Source organism: Enhydra lutris, unplaced genomic scaffold (assembly GCF_002288905.1).
Source record: "Enhydra lutris kenyoni isolate GAN:26980312 unplaced genomic scaffold, ASM228890v2 scaffoldscaffold2, whole genome shotgun sequence".
Taxonomy (NCBI): domain Eukaryota; kingdom Metazoa; phylum Chordata; class Mammalia; order Carnivora; family Mustelidae; genus Enhydra; species Enhydra lutris.
Genome location: NW_019154086.1, coordinates 50889030 through 50912992, shown reverse-complemented (window position 1 = coordinate 50912992; position 23963 = coordinate 50889030).

Sequence of the window (23963 nt, the reverse complement as noted above, 5' to 3'; positions counted from 1 at the left end):
TAAAACAGCCGAAGAAACTAGAAGAAATGGAGGAAAAAGTTTCCTCCCCCATATTCCTTAGGCTACTTGTGATTTTCTGGTACACATGTATACATCCACCCCAGGAAATTCTCAGGGGACTTTTTGCAGAACAATTCTATCTCAGTATCTCCACTGCTTATGTTTTTTGTTAAGTATATAACTTTTTTCTCTGACCCTTTTCAGTTTAGTTCAATAAATATCTATCAAATTTCTCCACTACCACTCACTGTATTAAACACTGGGAGTATAGCAGTGAAGAAGAGCTCATTCCTTTAGAGAGAAAGCCACGTAAATATAATAGGAATATCACTTAATTCCTTTGTGAGCATCCAAGTACAATTCCTCCTTTAGTTTGTTCATGCCCTAAAAGCACCATTTATTTCTACCTGTATAGTTTCCATGCTGGTTTAATGAATGTCTCTGAATGATTCAGTTAGTGTTTCTTTGCCTCTGTGACTGAAAACAAGCAAATAGGCCCCAAGGACAAGGAGCAGGCGTGTTTCATTGGATGTGGGTGGTGTAGCCTACATCCTAGGTCAGCCCCGCTAGGTGGAAAAACATCCCTGTGCAGTGGGCTTTGGTAAACAACTCTGTTTCCAGAATGCCCTGGAGAAACAAAACCTTCCTCCAGAAATTCCAGTGGGCATTGAAGACAATTCATATCATGGATGCTTTGCTCCAATGTACCCATATTAGGTTTCAGTTTTGTTTGTTTTGCATTTAAATGTAAAATTTTACTCTCATCAAATAAGAAAATTTTCAACTAGAAAGGCAGCTTGATAGGAAAAAATAAATTAATAAAAGAAAAATATTATACAAGGAGACACTTGGGAGGTTCATCAGGTCCTAGTACACCTTCACCTCAGAGTGTGATTTTGATGAATCTTGTCTTTGCCCTGAAACCACCAGGATTCAAACACAGCACAGAAGGGAACATCACTCAACCTTTCTGAGCCTCAGTTTCTTCACATGCAAAGTGGTTACAGTAATCTTGTCTCTGTCAGACCTTGTTGCCAAGATGAAAGGGGTGGTGGTAGAGCATTCCTTCATTCACTGCCTGGCCTGCATCAAATCTCCATAAATATCTTGTAACTGCTATGTGGGGCTGACTCTTTTTGGTGATTATTTCAGGTTGATGTGCTAACATTATAATAGTGGCACCCCTGAAAAGTAAGCAACCCTTCCTTCATTGTCTTCCTAATAAAGTGCATCAATGGGTACCTATCATTCACCATGGCCAGCAAACTTCCTGTTACAGGTTTCAGGCCCTCAGTTACTTTGTTTACCGAGTGTGAATTTCTCAGCATCTTCCTCCAGAGTCAGGAAAAACAGTGAACAGGAAGTGGAGAGATGCTGCTTTGGTGCTAGGAGCTGACCTTGTTTGCAACACTCACGGTACTTCCTGCTCCTTCTCTGACCTCCTCTGCCTTACCACCTTGCTTCCTTGACCCACTGCCCAAGGGCTTTTCTCCTGCACTGGTTTTTCGCTTCTACCCCCAAAACCCAGAGGCGTAAATGACAATGAGCTTTACATTTCCAAGTTGACATCTTATCAGCTGATAAATTTTATGCTGCAGTTGTTTTTCTCCAGCCTAGACTGAAAACCTCTAAATCAGGGATTGTGCTGTCTTGCATTGCTTGCTCGGTACCACATAAATCATCGACAGATAAATCATCTTAACGACACTGCCAACTAACCCTGTGTCGCACTGCCAGGCCCTCCTTTCACACTGTGTCCATTCTGGCTCGGTTGGCTTCTAATCCCATCTTGATGTTTAAACAAAAATGAATTAAATTAAGAATTGTGACATAGCCTATTTAATTCTAAGATGAGAAGCATCATAATGCCGATTTCTATAAGAACTTCTTTACAAAGAGATCATCCAACATGTTTAGACTGGCTTGGTAAAATGTTCCTATGTCATTCACACTGTTAAAAAAGAGAAAACAGAGGGGCTCCTGGGTGGCTCAGATGGTTAAGCATCTGCCTTCGGCTCAGGTCATGATCTCTGGGTCCAGGGATTGAGCCCCACATGCGGCTCTGGGCTCAGCGTGGAAGCTCATTTCTCCCTCTCTCCCTGTCCCTTTGCCTCTTTCCCCAACTCGTTCTCTCTCTCTCTCAAATGAATAAATAAAATCTTAAAAGGAAAAAAAGAGAGAGAGAGAACAATGCCAAAATGGAGTTACGTGTGTTAAGCCCACATCCTCAAACTGAGACCTAAGATTTAATGCCTAACTTAATTATAGTTTCAACTCTCCCAGGAGTGGAATCTTAAACAAGTGAACCTGGAATTACCTGGCCAGCACTAGTGAGGTAGCTTGCCTGATAGACCCCTGCCACCCACTAAAGAAAGGTGACCTTGCTGCAAACAATCCACTCTTTGCTAGTAATTTCCTGGTCCTGCCCTCTTCTGCCTATAAAAGTCTTTCATTTTGTACAGCCCTTCGGAGTTCTTTTCTGTGCTAGATGGGATGCTGTCCGATTCATGAATCATTACACAAGCCAATAAGATCTTTAAAATTTACTTTGAATTCTGCTTTATTAACAATATTTTTATCACATCCAGAAGAAATGTATATATGGTTTTATCATCCCTTTCTTTATATTAGAGTCTACTATAGAAGTATTTATCCACCAGATATTAATAATTGGTATCATGCTTCTTATTCTCCAGTCTCCTAGATTTATTATTATAGCTCCCTTTGCCTACTTGCCATTTTTTAATTTAAGCACCCCCATAGTCTCCAAATGACTTATTAGGAGGGTTACATTATTGTCCCATTTCTCATGATAACTTCCTTAAATATTCTACATGTTGATATTTTAAGAAGCAGTTCCTTCTGTTTTTTTCTTCTTCCCTCTCTCTCTCTCTTTTTTGTCAATTCTCGCTCACAGCTATTCACACATGTTAATATTTATCTGTCAGGTATTTTGACAGGTAAATATTTGTATATAATATTGTCACACACAAACTATAGCATATTGATAAAATATTTACTGGAGATGAATTTTTTATATGGCCCTAAAATATTTGCCTGACAATGATTTCATAGTTCAACAACTTCTTAAGAGAATTGGCTTTGACCTCAAAATTTCAGCCAATTAGCATGTTTACAGAAATCATTTCTTACTCACTTAACATAATTACAGAGCTATGTTCTTTGCTGTGAGTTAGAGGTACATTAGCATCCAGTGATTAGCCCCTTCTTTGACTCCCTTTTAATTATAATAAACAGGAAACAAACCTGCTTTTAGTTTAAATATCTTTTCTTTTGTAAAATACCAAGACAATGACCTTGGCGAAGAGCTTCTCAGAATAAATTTCTAAGTAGGTTAGCCCTAATATTTGTTGAGTTCTTCTGTGAAACCTTCCAGGAATGGGAAGAAAGTAATTCTACACCAAACTTTATCAAAGAGAAACTAAAAGTACTGCAATTATTATTCTTAAGTTATTCAAAATGAAAATGCAGCCACATCAAGGTGACAAGTAGGGAGCTTGCTGTGGGCTAGTCACACCCTAGGTATTCAAGAAACATTTGTTCTATGGATGTCAGACTACAGGGATTCAAGCAACAGGGAGTAAAGACCTGGGAGGGAAAGATAATGACAATAACAAGTAATATTAACTGAATTCTCTCTGTGCACCAGGTAAGCTAAGTATTTCACATGCATCATTATATTTAACCCTCACAGTGAGTATAAGAGGAGGTGGTATTATTCAACCCACTTTACAGAAGAGGAAAGTGAGGGTCACCCCAGTTAGTTAATTCACAGAGCTAGAAAGTGGCAGAGCTGATATTTTAACCTAGGCTCTCTCAACTCTAAAATCAGCACTCTCAAACACTGTTTTCTTCCTCTCATCAGCACCACACCCTCTATCTAGCAAAGGGAGGAAGAGGGGAGAACAGGATCTGGACACAGGGTCTGGTAACAGGCACAAAACCTGTAGAAAGACCGAAGCTTCGTATTTACCGACCAATGTCTCAGTCAAAGATGTTATTTAATATATAGTTGGTTTTTTTTTTTTTTTCTTTTTTTCAGGCCAGATCTGGTTTCTGAATAGGAATACATCTTGTATTTTAATCCAAAAGAAGAAATGAACACCCTCAAGGGAAGAAAGGAGTAGCAGAGCCTGGCAGTAACTGCCACACATTGTATATAAATAGTTTAGGGGCTCAAAAGGGAAATTGAGGGGGAAATGCAGTTTATAGATGACATGTTGAAAGCAGGTATTCAGAAATGAAAATTTTACACATAGTCAAAAATCATCCCTAATTTAGAAAATTACTGATGACTGTAAAACTTATCTAGATATATTTTATAAATAATTCTGTAAATAAAATTAAAATAGTACAGTGACACTCACTGAAAATTTAGGCTGAACAAGGTACAAAATATAGGCATAAATCTCTTCTCAGTTGCTTCTATTTAGGTCAAGCTTATTAGTGAATTTTGTGAACTATTATCCGTCAGACAAAGGATTTTACCAAACTATGTTCTGAATAATTAGGAGAAATCAAGCTCAATCTCAAACGCATTTAAAACTTTGGTTGAATAAAATTAGGTTCCCGTCTGTTGACAAATGTCTCTCCCCTCTAACCCAAGAGTGTGATGAGCCCTGCTTTTAGGGCAGAACCCGGAAAAGTGCTACCCCAGTCATGGAGCAAAAAATCCTGAACCCAAACCTAACGCTTCCCCCTCTGAAGAAGCTAAGTGTAGATCCAGCTCACCTCCACACACCTCTGAATGGAAAGCTCTGGATACATTGACTATAGTCTGAGTCTAGGGAACTCTGGCTAAGCTGGAAAAAGAATCAGAAACTAACTGCCATTCAGGCAAGTAATTTGACACTTCCCCTATGACGGAAATATCCCTCTCTGGTGGAGATGTAGGCTGCTGATCCAAAGTTTGTATGATTTAGTTTTTAGGATCTAACACATTTTCTTTTCTAGTTTAGGCTCCTTGACATAATTTTGAAATCCAGTGACATTTTCCCCCCCCCTGGGTGGGTGGGGTGGGGTAATCCAGTGCCATAGGTGAGTACATCATTATTTGTCACTGGTAATAGCTGTGCAAATCAAACATCACTCTACTACAGTTTTACGCTGGTTTGGCCTATACAGAATTCCAATTATGACAAAATATTTAATCTCTGGATAAGTAATATGTGTGTATGTGTCTCTGCATATATAAAAGTCCAGACAGCCAAAGTCCTTGAAACATTCAACATCTGCTCAGCCAACATTTCAAGGGTATTTAAGCTTAATGTCACCAATATTAATTCACATGTAATAGAAAAGTTTCAGCCTCAACATTTGCTTAATAGTTTTGAGTTGACCATTAACGGTCCACGAATACAGGACCAGTCCACTGGCGGTTGTGACAGAGTGCAATAATATTAGCAAAGAAAGTGCAAGGGGTTGTGGCCAGAGAATAAATGTCCAGGAAGAGACCTGGGAAGGGCGTTTGATGGAAATCGACGAGAGGAGGGAGAGGGGAGATGCTATAATTGGGGAAAACGGTGCAAAGCAGTGTTCACAGAAACGTAGTCAAGAAAGAGGTTTGTATCAGTGATGTCGTTGGAAGTGGTGGATAGGAGAGCCTTGTGATTTCACCTGTTTGGAGATGGACTCACAAAGAGAGTAATGACTAATTTTGAAATATCAGTTATTTCTCTTGCGCTGAAGGAGGAGGCCTCTCTAGCTCCCCTTGCAACCAAACTGCCCCACTTCCAATGCCTTCTAGGTAAGTGTCACCTTCATCTGCAGACCTTGTCTGTCCCTGGCAATGGCTGGAAGGCACTTGCCCTGGCCTCCTGCGAGTATGTCATCTAATGAAGACATCTATTAATATGGGCACATTACGGCTCGCCATCTGGCTCTGCCTCTTGGACTGCTCTCCTCCCTATAGATCTGCACACACAAAGCATGCTGTGCCTAATCAATTATTTATCCATTTCCCTCACTCCCCTAACAGACCCAGCCTCTGCTCTCTGCTGCAAGGCTGCTGAGGGCTGATGGCACACATTTCAGGCCTGAAACACTCTTCCACCCAAACCAAACATGGAGTACCATCACGTCTTCCGACTGTCCTTGTTTTGTCCTTTTCTCTGGGTCCCCTTCTTCCATATATTGTGAGAATCCTTGTAGTACATGTCACAGGCTCTGAAACCAGACTCTGCTGGGAACCTAGCCTTTCCTCCAATTTGTGACGACGGCAAGTTGGTTAACCTTGTTCATGTCAGTTCCCATACCTAAAAAATCGGGATGATCACCTAAGACCTGTCACCATTAGAATGTGCTTGTATTGAGTACTAAGTGAGTAAATATCTATGAAGACTATGGTACCTGGCCCATGGCAAGCACTACAGAATTGTTACTTTGTTGTTATTTTTCCCCTTCTGTCTGCCATCACATGTTAATCTGCTCATTCTTTTTCACATTCATCTTCACTTCCCTTATAGTTTCTGTAATAAAAATCACCTTTATCTTTCACATTACCCCTTCTATACCTTTCAGCCTTATCCTTTTAAACAGTAATAACAGACTGTCCCTCTGATTTGCTCTTGACTCTTCTGCTATTTTCCTTTTCAACTTTACCCTTCTTGCACACCCTTGTTTTAACTCTCTAATATTCCTCCTTTCTGCCTCTTTTTGTCACTTTAAAACTTGTTTCTAGGCAAAAAATCAAGAATGAGCTGAACTACTATATTTTCATGGTATCTTGTAATGGCAGTTCTTTTTTGGAAAGTATAAATACTAAGTTCTTATTTGGATCATTAGAAAACGTTAGGTATTCTATCCTCAAATAGGGTAGAGACTCTTTTCCAGTTGTGGCATCATGAAGCAGTCTCATGAAAATCAACCAGTGAGATGAGAACTCTTTCCCTCCCACCATAGAGTTATCTCCCATTCCTCTTCCTCCCCTCCTCCAATTTTCTAAGAAATATCCTTTTTTATTTTTATTTTTTAAAAGATTTTATTAATTTTTGTAAGAGAGAGAGAACATGAGTCAGGGGGGGTGGGTCAGGGAACAGAGGGAGAAGCAGACTCCTTGCTGAGCAGGGAGCCCGCCTCAGGCCTTGATCCCAGCAACCTGGGACTATAACCTAAGCCGAAGGCAGACGTTTAACCAACTGAGCACCCAGGTATCCCCAAAATATCCTTTTTTTAAAATGAAAGTATAAAATACATGTTTTAATTTCAGGCTCTCTATCCATACCTCATTAAAAAAATATGTTACTGACCAATCACATCTCAGAAATTAATTTTTTTTTTACTTGATGTTTCTCTGGACCTTTGGTTTAATGACCAATGGTCTAATTCAGTCATTCTGATTGAAAAGGAAGAGCTCTACCGAGCTCTACTTTTTGGTGATCATCCTGGCTGACGTTTATCCATCTGAGAGTTATATCGATTGGTAAGAAAAGAATTTCTTCCAACAAAGGACTTTATACTTCACGTATGCATTTATTCAAAATGTATTCATCCTAGTATATATCAAGGGTCTCCCTGAGCACTAAGGAAGATATAGCAAAAAACACGTGCACACTCCTCCTCCTCCTTCCTCCTTCGGCCCCCTTGCATGGATAGGCTTGATTTTAAGAGACACCAAACATCAGGGGCAATGATCTCAATTTGGCAGAATAACTGCTCTGTGGGGAAGAAAGTGGTAATGCCAAAATGCAAATATCTGCAGAACACTGTTCCTGAGGGCATACTGCTCTATCTGTGTTTAATGAAGATTGGGATATGGGCCTGTGTCTGAGTGAATGGCTGGTTCAATGTGTTTTTGTAAAATGATAAGATGGGGGGAAATGAATATTTATGCCATCTTTGATTCTTCTAAAATTTCCACCCAACTGTCTGCCTGTGCTTTAATATTGCCATTAATAATACAAATTAGAATACTGTAATTAATGCCCTTGGGCATCACCTGAGTGTTTCTGTACAACTGTGATGCCCTGGGGCTCCCTGATCTTAGTGATCTCATGGCTAGCTCTTCACATGAACAGACCCAGGTTGGTTCTTTTATTTCTTGCTTCAAACTGCCTCTCTGCTACAATTCTTTTGGCTCTGGCTGCAATTAGATTCACACTTTACTGTACTGTAAAAATCTCATTTGATGATCCATGTCCATCCTCTATAAAACTTGGCTCCGACAGAGGCAAGAGCAGCCCTTCACCCATGGCATACAAGGCAACATCCAGGGCAGAGGATTTTGACTGTTCTGTGCCTGATGAGGCCATCAGTGACATTAATGTCTCCATGCATTAGGAGGGCTATCGCCACATTATATATTGCAGGATCACTGCAGCTGCTTTGAATAGAGGATAAAGACGCCATTCACTTCTCACGCTGAGACCAAAGGTTTTGCAAGCCTGCTCCTCCCAGACTCAGAAAGCAGGATTGGATTCTTTACATATTGAAGGAAATACACAGGGGGGAAAATTTTTAAGAAAAGAATTAGAGGTCCAGGCTGGAAGAGGAAATCAGACCTTCACAGAAGGCTTGGGAGATAATTTATAAATGAGATATGGAAGTCATGCTAAGATTGAAAATGCACGGTAAACTGAAACACATAAAGATAAATAATAAAATGTGTAGTTTTTAAAAAGTTGACAAACAATCCAAAGGGGTTGTGGGACAATGTGTTGAGGTACTGAAGTGCATAGTCTCTCAAACAGATACTAGAGGTAGAGAGAACTATTTCTGTCTTTTCTTTAACCTTCCTTCCACACCCTTCAGGGATGACTTTCCAGGCTCAAGGTTACTCCGTTCTTATTCAACTTTCTTCACCCTCCCTGTACAATAATCTGGAGACTGAGACTAATGCTCTGTGTGACTTTCTTGGCCAGGAGAACAGGGACTGCAGAATGATGACTGCTTTTGGCAGAGACCCAGAGTGGAAAATTTATTTACTGCCTTGTCGATGTGTAGTGAGATGCGCTGCTGCTTCTCCACATCCATTATAAAGTGCTCGTGGGGCTAGAGAGAAAACTTTAAAAGAGCTTTTGCTTTGGTAGCCTAAAATTCCTAAACCTCAGAGCACAAGGAGTCATAATCCAGGACCATCATGGAGATCTGCAAGCTGGAACAATGGCAAAGAGACAGGAACCCACCACAATCTAGTTCCTCATGGCACCTGTTTTTGAACCTTTACCCACACCAGACTAGTACAAATATACACATCTGCCTGTGTGATGTCTTAGAGTAAAATAAGTAACATTTGAATGCTAGCTTTCTTTTTTAGGAAATAATATTTATTTAGCAGTTTTTAAAATATTTTAACCTTCAGCCCTAATTTTAAAGCTAATGGGAGTTTGTGACTCATTAGGAACTTTAAAAAATTAAGGATCATTACTTTTGCTAAATTTAAATTCAAATTACCTGGGCTACTCAATTAATCAACCTTTAAACAATATTAAAACAGTCAAGGCCTGTCACACTCTTGCCTGATGGAAGATGATTCAGTTTCCAGCCAAACTGACAAATCACTCTGAAGGAAGGTAACTTAATACATTCCACCAACCTTACTCACTCGGCCTTTTCTTCCCCCCTCTTTTTTATAAGGAAGAAGAGACATATGTCTGCGCCGAAATGGCTGTTGCCATCTTACTCTCCCGTCTGGCTGTCACATGGCTAATAGTCCTAAAACAGCTGGATGAGGCAATAGCATCTTTAATGACTCAGCTTAAATATGGTCAGGCAGACTGAGGAAAACTACATGCCCTGCCCCCACACGGCAAAATATCTTCCAAGAAAATGTGCTTTTAATAAATTCCATAGCCTTCACATCTTTTTTTTTTTTTTTACATCAATGTATCTGTGCTTTTAATGATATCCCCGTGTAAGAGTTCCAGGTTTTTTTAGAGATATCCACATAAACTACCTTTCCAGGAAAAAAAAAAAAAAAGGTTTATTCAGGATGCTGAGCATTTTAGTTTGTGATCAGCACTAGAAACATGATGCATCTTATGATAATGTTTCACAATCCAGAATTTTGTAATTCACCAATTTAGTAAGTATTTTCTTCATCATCCTGTTAGTAGTAGATATTTATGTGATAACAACTTCACATGTTTGAGAGAGGGCGATTTGTGAATAAATGGTAATATTGATTCACTGGTTAGGAGGAATATTCTTATAAGCAGAACATAACATCTCTGGTCATTCTTCATAAAGGCTGCTTCATACATAAGGCTTCATACATAAGATGCTTACTTTCTGCAGTGAGTATAGGCAACATGGTTTGGCTCCTCTCTGGGGGTTAAGGGGCTTAGTCCCTATATCAAGACTTAGGAATGTACAGGCTATTATTCTAGATTCTAAAACTGCCTTTGTTAATTATATACATATAAATGTTCAATCCCCTTTTAGAGTCTTCCTAAATTACCTGTTTAATATTGTCCAGCATCAGTGATTTTCATCGGTTAATTATTCCACCCATAAAAGAGCATGAGCTTCGTCCAGTCAAAATTTGTTGCCTTGTCATTTGATTAACTTTCCTCCTCTGGCTCAAAGAAACAGAGTAAGGCGAGGAGTCACTGACCATCTGGCTAAAATCGGAACCGCGCACTCACGGAGCAATGCGTTTACACCAGCTCTTCATGTTCACGAATACAAGATGGCTCTCTGGTTGCAGAGAGAAAAAGAGAGGGACAGAAGGTCACCAGTCTTAGCCCTGCTTTGGATCCTCCGCTATGTACAGAAAGAATAGTCTGTCCTTGGTGCTAACTGTCCTATAAAGTGTGAGGTAGCCTAGAAAGGGCATGTTTCGTTTGGCTGAAGACCAAGAGGGAAGGTTAGGGGGACAATGACGAGTTTCAGGTCTAGATGAGAATAGGAATTGTCCCACAGGCAGATCCCCACTGTATAATATCTTCATATGCTACTTCCTTTTCTCCAACCCTACACTGACACCAAGAGTCAGAGGGACTCTTGACTTCAACATCATCTCTGTAAAAGTAGTTCTATCAGTTCACAAAAGACACGTATTTTTTTTTTTTTTATTTGCCTCCAAAAACCCTCATGCCCCCTCTATAATCTATTCCCAGGACCACAGAACATCTGTTCCACCCAGTCTATCTTCTACTTTTTCTTCAGGTCTCTAATGTTCTTTCATCCTTCTGATGTTTAAGGTCCTTAAGATTGGAAGTGGGTTATTGTTTTTTGAAACATGGTAGGTGCTTAATCAATATTTGTGGAAATGATCTGCAAGGTCAAGTCTAACTTGGCACTCAAAGCTAACATGTCTAACTGCATTTCTGACATCTTCATTTGGTTGACTCACACACATATTTAACGACAATGCCCAAAACTGAACTCTTGATTCCACTGCCAAACCAGTGTCTCCCTCTGAATTTACTCACCTCAGAAGAAGCATCATTACCCACCAAGTTATTTAAGTCAAAACATTTGGAGATACTTTTGTCTTCCTTTCTCTCTCACGTGTCACATCCAACTTATTATTAATTTCTTTTGGTTTTTAGCTCCAAAATATCATTTGAATCTCTCTACATCTCTTAGTTCCCAGTGGTATCTACTTAGTCTGGAAAACCATGATCTTACCTAGATCCCTAGAATTACCAGCCCCTTCCCTGCATGCTTTTAAAGTCTCTTCTACCTTGTCGTGGGTCACTCGATTACCTGCACTTCTACTATCCTCAATCATATCAGGTCAGTGGTCCCTATCTGCCAAGGGCTTGCATTCTTACATGGGGAGAGAGAAATAAACATGCACGCAAATAATCACAATATTCACAATCTGTGGTTAAATGCTATAAAGAAAACAGATAAGCAAACCAAGTAAAGAATAGGAGAGCACTTTGATTCTTCTCATCCTTTGACACTCAATAAAAGCTATCTCCTTAAGCAAGACTGCTGTGAGTAACCCTTCTTAAACAAGGTCCGTTTTTATTGTCTTAGCACACAGGAGAACCTCAATCTTGGTTATTACTGTGTGGATGAATCTTACCCTCATCCTTGTTTTCTAATTTTATCTTTCTGGTAAGTCAATTTTATTCTTCACTGTGGATACTAAAAGTGTCAGTCTTTCTACATAATGTTTAAATAAAGAAACCATGGGCAAGGGTGTGTGTATGTGTGTGTGTGTGTGTGTGTGTATGTTCTGTTAAGCTAAAATCAACTTGAATTTATATCTCAGCTTTTTTTTTTTACAGCCTGAATTACTCATTCTTTTTTACTTTCTGTCTCAGGAATCAGATTCTATATTGGTTTATTTTCGGTGACCAAAAATTTAGAGAAAGTTGTCAGATGGAACAGCTGAAATGTCAGTTACAATAGAGCACAGGTATTAGTTTAAAATGTATCTTTTGGCTCATATTGCAGGTAGTTTAAAAATAAATATATCACTTAAGGTTTGGGATAGATAGATAGATAGATAGATAGATAGATAGACACACACACACACACATATATATGGTGGGTTTATATTTTGTTTCTGTATTTTAAGATTGGCAGTCACCATTTGAGTAGCTCGACAGGCCTGTTCTTAGCTCAAAATGCACATCCTTTATACATTGTAAAATCGTATGCTCTCATGTATCTCATGTTATCTATCCATATATATTGTAAAAATGTGGAAATAATTACACTATTCCATCTGATCATTCTCCTTTAAATTCAGATAGCATGTGGAAGTAGATTGCATAAAGAGACAGAGATAGAGATATTGTTTCCCATCAAATAAGGGATATTTCCTCTCCTAACATCATTTTTTATTGGGGGGAGGGGTCCTATTTCAAATGACTCTTCCTAAGAAACTATTTATAATAAATCATCTCACTGAATATAACAAATTCAAATTCTGTCCTTTCCCTTTGATGATCTCTTCTGGCTGAGTGATCTGGAGGTATAGTAGAAACTCAACACATTTCATAGATATATATTCCTCATACTCTTTTAGAATATTAGAAAGACCTATTTATTACTAACCCTGTCACATCTCAGATGGTGAAAGTAACATTCAATAAGTCAGGGTATATATAGTTCATTATGCTGAATAAGGACACCAACAGGGATATCTGAGTAAATACTCGTCATGTTCTGTACATTGTGTAAATATAGAGAAATTTCAAAATATGTTTGTAAATTAGTTTTCTGAAGAGTCAAAAAGGTATCAACTCTATTGTAGTGGGACTCATAAGAGTAAAACATTGGGATAACAAAGAAATAGAAGAACATGTTATTAAATGCCTAATCTTGAAATTAAAACTTCTGTGGTAATGTGGAATAAAACCTAGACTACAAATTACAAAAACACACAAGCACTTTCGCCAATTAAAAAAACAAAGGATACACACACTGAATGATATGATATATTTATTAACTAAATAGAAATATATATTTATGTGTCCATACATGCATAGGATGAAGAGACTGAGTCAAAGTGTAGAAAAATATTAACATCACGTCATGTTTAATGTTTTGGGGATTTTTAATTTCTAAATACTTTCCTATGCTTGCCAAAATTTCTGGTTTGAATGTTGAACATAAGCTTTTTCAAAAGTTAGACTACAATAACCCATAGATCCGGATTAATCACAGCTAGTGGTATAAGATACGATATATCATCTGGCTGTATCTGGAATTTAACTAGAGACCTGAACTACAACCATGACAAGTCACTTACGCGTTTTTGTCTTTCTCATCATTAGTATGTATGGATGTCACATTTCCTTGTTTCCTTTCCTTCTTTTCGCCACGGAGGCGATATCAATATATGACATTAGAAAGCAATTCATCATTCGCCAAGAACTTCCACTTGAATTTATCATTCATCATTTTTAGCGACGGGTTCTTCACCAAATTAGTGGGAGAGATATTCTTGTCCCCATTTCCCAGATGAGGATTTGCCTATGATCACCCAACCAGGGCTCTAGCCTCCTCTGAGAATCCACCTCAAGCAGGATTTATCGAAGATAGCCTGTGGCCGATGGCCATACTTCTGATCATTTGCCCCTAATGCTAGCGGAAAGCAATCAATGCAAGTTAGCAAACATATGTATCAAGTATCTATTGCCTGAGACACTGAGAGGGAAGGGAAATGCCTATTCTCTTAATATACTTCTTTCCCTAGTCTATAGTCACATAACCATTCTAGAGAACAGAATACTAAACGCATCTAAAACTTTCAGGGTATATCTCTGGCTTTTGATCAAATGATTACTTTAAAAGGGAAAACAGTATAGTAGGACGCCATGAAGCGGACAGAGAATTGTTTTCTTGAACGTGCTCAGAATGAGTCCTGGCCGTACCACGATGCTTGCAGCAACCATAATAATATAGATTTCTTCTTAAATATGTTCAAGTGATTGACATTATGGATTTCATCCAAGGACCGTATTTGACTAGAAATCACTGGGGGCTATCAGAAAATAGATTAAAACAGTTAGTTAACTAATTGATAAACAAGATGTAAGGAACTGCTCAGTCTTACAGGGAAAGTGGATAAAAAGGCACAATTCTAGCCCATTCTTCCTGTTTAAAAATCCAACACAGGTTTTCAGTTACTGTATACTTCTCTGACCTAAAGGTCATGAGATGGCTTATGTTCTCCTTTAGCAGGGCATATGCTTCGGGTAAAGACTCTTCCTACTTGTTGTGGCTGCTTTACAGATCAGCACAGACCCCAGCTTGGAGCTCTCTCTGGGGACTGCTACTACGGATTGAACAAAAAGCACCTGTCATTACAGGGATCTCCTGGGCCAAAATCCTGTAAAATGATACCTTCCTAAGAAACTTTTCTTTGTGAATTTTCATTGCTAGAGGAAAGGTACAGGGACTATAATTTCACTCACTGAGTTAAGCATAACCCTGAAATAAGAAGATAAAATGTAAGCCTGCCCCTCTTTCCATCAGGGAAATATAGGTACTGGGTTAGCAAAGAAAGAAGTCAAACTAATGCATAATTCTCTCTTTTCCAGTCTTGTCTAATACTTGCATTTATTCCACCTTTCAGTTTGTGCTCTTTAGTACTGTCAGGGTGTGAGCATTTGTAATCCAGGTTGTCTTTTTTTTTCAATGCTCTGCCTCTGGTTGTCAAATTGAACAAATATGAAAACACGATACCCGGTTAAATTTGAATTTCAGATCCACACATAAAAAATTTTAGTGTATCTCAAAGAATGCATGGGAGATACTTACACTAAAAACTATGTACTGTTCAACTAAAATTGAAATTGACTGGGCATCCTCTGCTTTATCTGGCAACACTAAGATTTCCTCCTCTTCTCTCATTTAAGCCCTCCCCTCTTTTTTTTTCCTAAAACTGAAGAGATACACCATAATCTCTGGATTTTCTTTGGCCAGCCCGGATCTGCTTAGATTTGACACAGTAATCTGTTGTCTGAGGTTCTGTCACTGTGCTTCCAACTGGGAGGCAAAAACAACAAAAAGTGAAGAGAGGAAGAACCTCTAGTTTCTAAGCTAAATTCAAAGGTCTCCAAAGGGAACGGTCGGGGGCAGGGCATGGCAGGAATCAGACAGCGCCTTTAATTACATTTACACAAAATTCATCCCCCTTGAAATAGAAGGTGTATGAATTTGGATTAATTCAAAATTGTATAATTAAGGGAATTTATCTTTTCCCACTTAAGAAATTCCTCCAAACCAGAGATTCAAACACTAGTTAAACATTACAATCATCTGAGAATTATCTAAAAATATAATGCTAGCCCCCACCATATATTCTAATTTAATTGGTCTAGGTTGGGATGCAATCATCAGTATTTAAAAACCTCCCTAAGTTTTTCTAATATACAGCTGGAGTGGAGAGCCACTCCTGGTCAATCTACTCCTTGATAATTAGTATCTCCTTTAGAGATAACTAGCTTGTTTCTAAAAACATTATAATTAATACTGTTACAAATTAGTCATGATAGCATCTCAGCAAGTGCCTCCTGAGCTTCTGCCCATCAAAATGAAGCAGGTGTATTATATGTATAAATATATAATACCCACATATACAGAAAGCATTCTTTCAATTGCCTTGTCTGAGAAAATTCTATAATTGACTACTAAGGGTTCAGGTAGAATTCATTACTGTTGTTTAAAAGTAAGCTGCCCTGTGTGATATCTGATCAGTTTGTTAATTTGTCACTAAATCTTGTTGCTATTAGTTGTATCTCCCACCCCCCTTATAAAATATAAAAGAAGAGTTCACAGGAACATGAAAAAGGAGGGCAAGAAGAGAAGTGGGGTGATGGGGAGACAGAAGACTAAGAAAGGTAGAAATGTGCAGAAAGGGAGGACAAGGGGGACGCCTGGGTGGCTCGGTTGGTTGGACGACTGCCTTCGGCTCAGGTCATGATCCCGGAGTCCTGGGATCGAGTCCCGCATTGGGCTCCCAGCTCCACAGGGAGTCTGCTTCTCTCTCTGACCTTCTCCTCGCTCACGATCTCTCTCACTGTCTCTCTCTCAAATAACTAAATAAAATCTTTAAAAAAAAAAAAAAAGAAAGGGAGGACAAGGAAAGGAAAAAAAGGAAGGAATGGAGGATGAGGGAGAGAGAAGAGGAAGAGAGGATGAGAGTATTAAAGCAGAAACTTTTTTTCCCTTTCATTTACTTAAAGATCACTTTCTAGAGCATGCTTCTGAATCCAAATGAATAGAAGAAAAGCCAATTCAGTGAGGAAAGGTCTCTGCTCAATGGACATAATTGATCTCTTTCTTACGTATCCCCTCATTTTTCCTGTAAAAAAAGAGAGAAGCACTGGCATTCAGTGTCACTGAGGTGGCTTCCTGTCAGTCTTTGCATCATTTCTGGTCCACCCAAGTGTCCAGCACTGGCCCTGTCAAATGTGTGGCTTATAGCTTGGTGTATAATGTACCATATTATTCAGAATTTCTTTAAACTAATATGTTGCTGAAGTTTCAACATCCCATTCAAGGCCAGAAAGAAAAAAAAAAAAAAAAAAGAACAATTTATACCAGATCATAAAAAGATATAATAGCTATTGAAAATAATGTGTTAGAGAAAGAAACATTTAAATGATGACATTAACAAAGCACAATTAGAGATCAGTTGGTCTCCATTCTCCCCTAGAGGTTCATAAACCCACAAGTTGAGGCTCTGAATTAAGAACCAGATGTGGCAAGATCATCCTAATTATATCTTATTTAATTTGACCAGGAAACGTCTTGGATCAGATGTCACTTTTTCTTTTTCTTTTCATGCTTCTACTTTTAAAAAATAATGCAATAGAAAGGGAAGCCACTACACAGACTCCAGAGTTTGAAAAAACAAAGTTAGCAAAATCCTTTTCCTATTGAGGAACAATAAATGACAGGATGGGGAGGGAGGGATGGGGGGATATACAATCTCATGGAGTATATGGGTGGCTCAACTTCACTGTTGTTTAGGAGCGTAACTAAGAGCAAATTTTATCACTTGCTCTTTATAAAATAAAGATTTTGTGTGTCTATATACAATATGCACAGACTGAGTGTAGACATTTGGAGACATCTATGCACAAAAACTGAGAAAGAGACAGTAACTCAGAACCAAAGACTAGAACTCTACTCAGCTACAAGTAAGGGTTATTACTGATACCTTAGTTAAAAATAACTAGAAGTTGGGGTGACTGGGTGGCTCAGTCATTAAGTGTCTGCCTTTGGCTCAGGTCATGATCCCTGGGTTCTGGGCAAGCCCCGCACTGGGCTCCCTGCTTGGCTCGGCGGGAAGCCTGCTTCTCTCTCTCCCACTTCCCCCTGCTTGTGTTCCCTTTCTCACTGTCTCTCTGTCTATTAAATAAATAAATAAAATCTTTAAAAAAACAAAACAAAACCAGAAGTTATATCTCTAACAGTAGTTCAACATGTATAAATTTATATAATAAAGTGCACACCATTCCTAAAAGATGGTGTGGACTCCACCTTTTTTTAACAAATTCTTTTGCTATCTTTATAAGGCCTCAATACACTTTTCTGAGTATTTCCCATACACGCATACACCCACACCCATATCCACAGACTTCTCAGATGAGCAGATACTGACTGCCCTGTTCTGGTCAAGATTCAAGTGTCCTGAATAGGCAAGAAGAAAAAAGTAGCTCCCTTTACAGAATTCTATTTTAACAAGACTTATTTCTGTCTGGGCATGCTACATGTTACACTAACTCATTTAGAGAATACTCTCTACCCAGGGTCAGGTTGTATTAGAGCAGACCAGAATTTCTTGATAAAACTATAACCAGGCAAACTCTGACATTTTTGTAGAATACTTTCAAATGTCACAAAACTTTCTGCAAAATAAAAGTTTCTGCCAATTTCAAAAGAAATTAGTTTGTCTTGGGTTTAATATAAAAGCCAGGTAAAACTTAGAGATATAAGTTGAGTATTACACTGAGGTTTTGTGAAAGCTCAAACTGGAAATTAAAAGAGAAATCTAGATGGCATACAATTCTGACAATGGAAAATCAAAATGCAATTTACAAACTCTCTCTGAATACATGCTCTAATGATTCTTCCATCTATAGGCTTCAGGTATATCCAGGAGACATATGATGTGGTTGGAAGAAAACAAGAGGAGTAAGAAAAACAATTGTCCTGGAAAAAAAAAATATATGAGAAATGAATTTCACGTTTTCTGGAGAGTTCTGGTTGAGTGGCTGAATTATATTATTTGATTTGTTCACAGTAAAATTCAAAATTATGTAATTACATAAAATTCCAAGTTAACCATCACCCATCAAAAGTACAACAGTGTTGAAAAAAAAACCCAAATTAATTGCTAATAAATTCAAATAATGAGTAGCTCTTCCTGGGCATAGAGTGCACACAGTCCTTTTGTAATGGTAAAGATAGGCATATCTATATAGAGTATTTGAAAGTAGGACATACTATTCTGCAAGTAGCTCCTGATGGTATAGGATTAGCTCATGATGGTGCACTACACTATCAACGTTACTCTTGTCACAAGGTATTAGAATGGTGAAAACTGATATTCAGTTGAGGATCTTTTCACAGACAGCAATGTCTGTAGTTTAATGTCAGAAAAGTATTTGATGGAGTTAATCTATTTCTCTGTAAAAGAGAAATTGACAGGAAAAAAAAACTTGGGGGTGGTAGCAGCTAATCATTGATAAGACCACATAAAACTAAGACAGCAACAACAATGGGACTCCAGCTCTTCCTAGGGAGAGATGAATTCTGTCTCCAACCTGACTTTATATAATTACTTCATTGAAAACATTTCTAGAGGTTTCCAATCACTTCTCTCTATATATAAGCCTTGGTAGTTGATGCACAATCTGCTCTCAGTATGTCCCTTGGACAGGGAAATCAGCAGACAAACTGCAGGAAGAACTCACAATGCAGGGTCAAACGTGATTTGGTGCAGGTGGGTCCATAGTAAGTAACTCATTTAGAAAAAGTATTTCAAGTTGCATGGACCAAAGCCAGGTTATAAATCAGGAAAAGAACAAAAACAATGTTGCAGGTTTTTTTTTTTAATTTAATTTAATTTTTTAATTTTTTTTTTAATTTCTTTTCAGTGTTCCAAAATTCATTGTTTATGCACCACACCCAGTGTTCCATGCAATACGTGCCCTCCATAATACCCACCATCAGGCTCACCCAACCCCTCACCCCCACTTCAAAACCCTCAGTTTGTTTCTCAGAGTCCACAGTCTCTCATGGATTGTCTCCCCCTCCAGATTATTTCTAACGTCATCAACCCAATAAGATTTTGACTAAAGTAAGAAGTGCCAATAAAATCATTATTTGTACTTGCTATTCAATCCATTTTTGTTTTTATATCAATGTAGCTATCCACAGTTTTGATCACCAGAACACAAAACAGACAAGGAAATGAACAGATAGGAGATGATATAACATAAATGTTCCCAAACATGGACAGGTAGTGGGACTTGCATACCAACCAGCAGTCTTGGTGTCTCTGCAAAGGGCTTTTGCTTGAGAGAATAGATCTGAGAATAAGAAGACTAGGGGTGCCTGGGTGGCTCAGTCAGTTAAGCTGCTGCATTCAACTCGGGTCATGATCCCAGGGTCCCGAAATCGAGTACCCTAGCAGGTAGTCTGCTTCTCCCCTACCTGCAGCTCCCCTACTTCTGCTTGCTTTCTCCCGCTCTCTATTTCTGTGTTAAATAAATAAAATCCTTAAAAAAAAAAAAAAAAAAAAGACTAGCCTTGATAAAACACTTAGGCAATCACTGGAAGTGATCTATTGCAGGCACATAGCTGTCATACCTTGGTGCTTAAGCACCTGTACAGAGGACCATTGATAAAAAGACGATAATAACTAAGAAGAACACAGAAATAGATACTATACCTTAGATTTAGGTATCATAAAAACTGTTGCTTTAGGATATATTTTTAACCTTATCATTTACACAATAAGTGATAAATGTAAAAATCATAGGCTTTTAGACCCAAGAAAAAAACTTAAATACTGTCTAGGCCAATGTTCTCATGTACAGATAAGACTGATATGTGGTGACTAAAAAATGCTGTGAGTAGCCATGATGTGACTTGAACTAAATACTCTGATTCCTAATACTGTGATTTTTTAATACTTCACATCTTTACCCAAAGATATCATAAAAAGATGAACGTAAAAATAGGTATATAAATGTCTCAAAATAAGTACATGGACTACATAGGTTATAGAGCCAAACTATGTTGTTCAGAAGATGAAGTTGGAAGACTTGGTAAATAGCTAATATTTGTAGACTAAGGGTAATTGGTAATTGTCATGTACCATAAATCATACCAATATATTATATGAAAATCAGAATATTAGGTTTGCCATTCATGAATCTGACATAGTTTTTGCCAAATTTTTCCCATAGTTTCCTTCCCACATGTTCTCCTCTTCTCTTTCCCAGCAGTCTCACTAGAGTCACCCTAGATAGTGATGGTCTTCAGTGTTTCAGTGCGCTGGCTTTCAACCAATGAAATAATTTATAATGCTCTTTATATATAAGTAGAATTAATCACCCCACTAAATTTCAAGAAACTTTCTATCTTTAATTTTTTCTTTACTTCTTTACTTATTTCTTTACTTGTTTTCTCACTATTTACTCTGTCCTACATTTTAGAGTACTTCCTAGTGGTTTTACAAGATCTAAACATTGATACAGATACACCCCATATGATCCCAAAGCTCCAAGTAAATTATGTAGAAGCTAAAGGAAAGAGGATTTTGAGCACAACATCAGAATGTGATTTGCAACAAAAGGCATTTCAAGGAGGCTGAAGATGTATGAAAGTGTGCAACTGTAACAGTGAATATACAGTTGGACTAATTAAACCCTAAGGTCTCACTTGGTCTGTCGTGCTGGAATTGATGGAAGCTTATGAGTCTCTTCCTTTTAGTTTTCTCCTGATTTCTTGAGCATTTACTTAGTTCCATGATAGAATATACCCCTCTTCTCTTCCGGTCTGAAATTTCCCTAGTCTAGATTGAAGGTCTCCTTTCTATCTTTGTCTCCATCAATTATCCCCTATATCTTATATTCCTATATTCCATTTTTGCTTGTAGAACATGGATGACTATTCCTCTTCACAGTCCTAATACCTCTTCTTCCCCGACCCTTTACTATCAGATTATGTATACATGGAACATGACAGGTATTCCTGCAACTTTACCCTCTTCCTCACCTCCTGGTCATGCTATGAGAGCCAATAATGTTTCATGAACAGGATTAAGGTTCAGTGCATGACCCTGACTGTCCCTTTTTACTCTGAGATTAAATGATTTAAATGTGTGCTATCAAAACCTGTTTGAAAGTCTACTCTCAATCTGTCACCATAGGTTTATTCAACCTTATACCTCCTGTCTGCAGCAGCTTGAATGCCACTGTAGATTCATATTTTTAATGCATTTATCACATGCTGCTCTATATTGTTACCATAGCTCATGTATGTTACCCTTGTAAGTCTCTTAAGGGTAGAAATTATAGTTTACACTGCTGTCAGAAAATACTTGTGGATTCCTCCCTCCCTCCTACCCCTCCTCCCTCCCAACCCCCCTCCCGCTCTTAGCCTCCTTCTATCTTAAGCCTACTTATATCATTTGATTTTTTTTTTTCTTCCCTTGGCAGTAGTAATCTGCTCTTTGCATGTTTCTTTTTGAGGTCATCTCTCGTCACATGTCAAACCTATTACTTTTATTATTTTTCATCAAACTGTGTAGTCAATTCCACCTCCTCCACTGAAACTCCCTTGTAAAGAAATAAAGTGTAGATTTCTTATCATCCTAGACATACAACAAATCACACTCCTCTGTGATAAAAGGTACACATAAACACAAACATAAAATCCTCTACTGCACCAGTATAAGTGAAACAAAACACGTATAAATCTATCCTTTAGTTCATACATTCCTAGAATAAGGAGAAGAAAATTATCTGTGATTCCTAATACGCTGCCCTGACAACATGAGTATCCAATAAATAGTATCACTTAATGTCTCCAATGATAGTAAAATAACAAGTAATTTGTTAAAAACATAAAATGACATAGTCAAGTCAAATTCTCTTAAATCTAATCCATTCTGAACATATTTATAAGTCTGAAATATGTGAGTGTTTATCTGAACAGCATCTTCAACTTTCAGAAAATTCATTTATCTCTTACTCTTCCTCTCTGCCGGGGAGGCAATTTGTCGGGAAAGTTTCTGCAGCTGCTGCGGCTGCCATACTATTTTTACTTTCCAGATAAAGAATTTCAGCCTCGAGGGCAACCAGACTAGCACCTTCCACCAATGCTAATCTCACTTCATTATCCTTTTTTATAAAAGGTCACAACTCTTTTTATGTCACACATCGCTATGGGCACACTCTCATCTATTTAATTTGACACAATAAAACAAACACACAACTAGTTGGAGAACTCTGTCAAACCTAACCTCAAACAGGTATTATTTATGCTCTTCATTATTAAAGAATGGGAGAAGGGACATGCACGAGTCACAGTGCTTGCTTTTTACTTTATTTTCTCGTAGCTTCTGATAGGCCTTGTAACATAGCATGCAGAGCAGGAAGAAAAGGTCCTAAGTCATATTAGAGATGAAAAGCTTCAACCATATGACAGAGTTTCAAGGAAGGAGGCACAACCTGGTGTCCTCCAAATCTATGAACAGGGACGTGATAAGTTCTCAAACATCCTCGGAGCAACCGCCTCCAGGGAGGCCTATGAAGAAGCAAAACATGCTTGTTGCTCATCTAAAGTAGGTGGTCTAGTTCATACCCTGAGTTCCGTCTAAATATGACGCTAGTTTTCATGTACTGTTCAAGATGTTTTATGTAAATTTAATTCTCACAAGATCTTAATGAGGTAGGTACTGCTATTATTCCAATTTTATCCATGAGAAAGTAGATAGGTAGAGGAAAGGAGCTGACCTGTATGCAAGAAGGTCAGCTGTAGAGCAAATGTTGGGAGACAGGATGCAGACCCAGGGAGGTGGGGTCCTGAGCACATACTATAACCCATTAACATGTTCAGGGTTCCTAGGGATGCTGTAGTATAGGTCTCATAATTTGAGCTAATTCAGTTAGCTCAGTTAGAACAATGTGCTAATTAAGACAAATAGAAATCAATAATATTACATAAGTTCAACTGTGCTTGGCTCATTATCCCACTGGTAGATCTTTGCTAACGTGGAGTAGGCATCTGCCTTTTGAGATGAGTTGCGTATTTCTAGTTGTCTCCTTTGCCTGTCACTACTCCCACAGAAAGATCTTCTTTGGCACCCACAATTGTAATATCTGAGGACTCATTTGTTTTCTATAAATATAAGAGATAGTGTCCTCAGGTGTTCCCTTCTGAAACAGGTGTGTGACTACACTAGACTATTATTGGACATGCCTTTTGCTCACAAGTGCAACAAACTGGAAAATCAAAAAAAATTTGTTAAATGAATAAAAAGAGGATTGGGGAAGAAAGTATGGATAGCT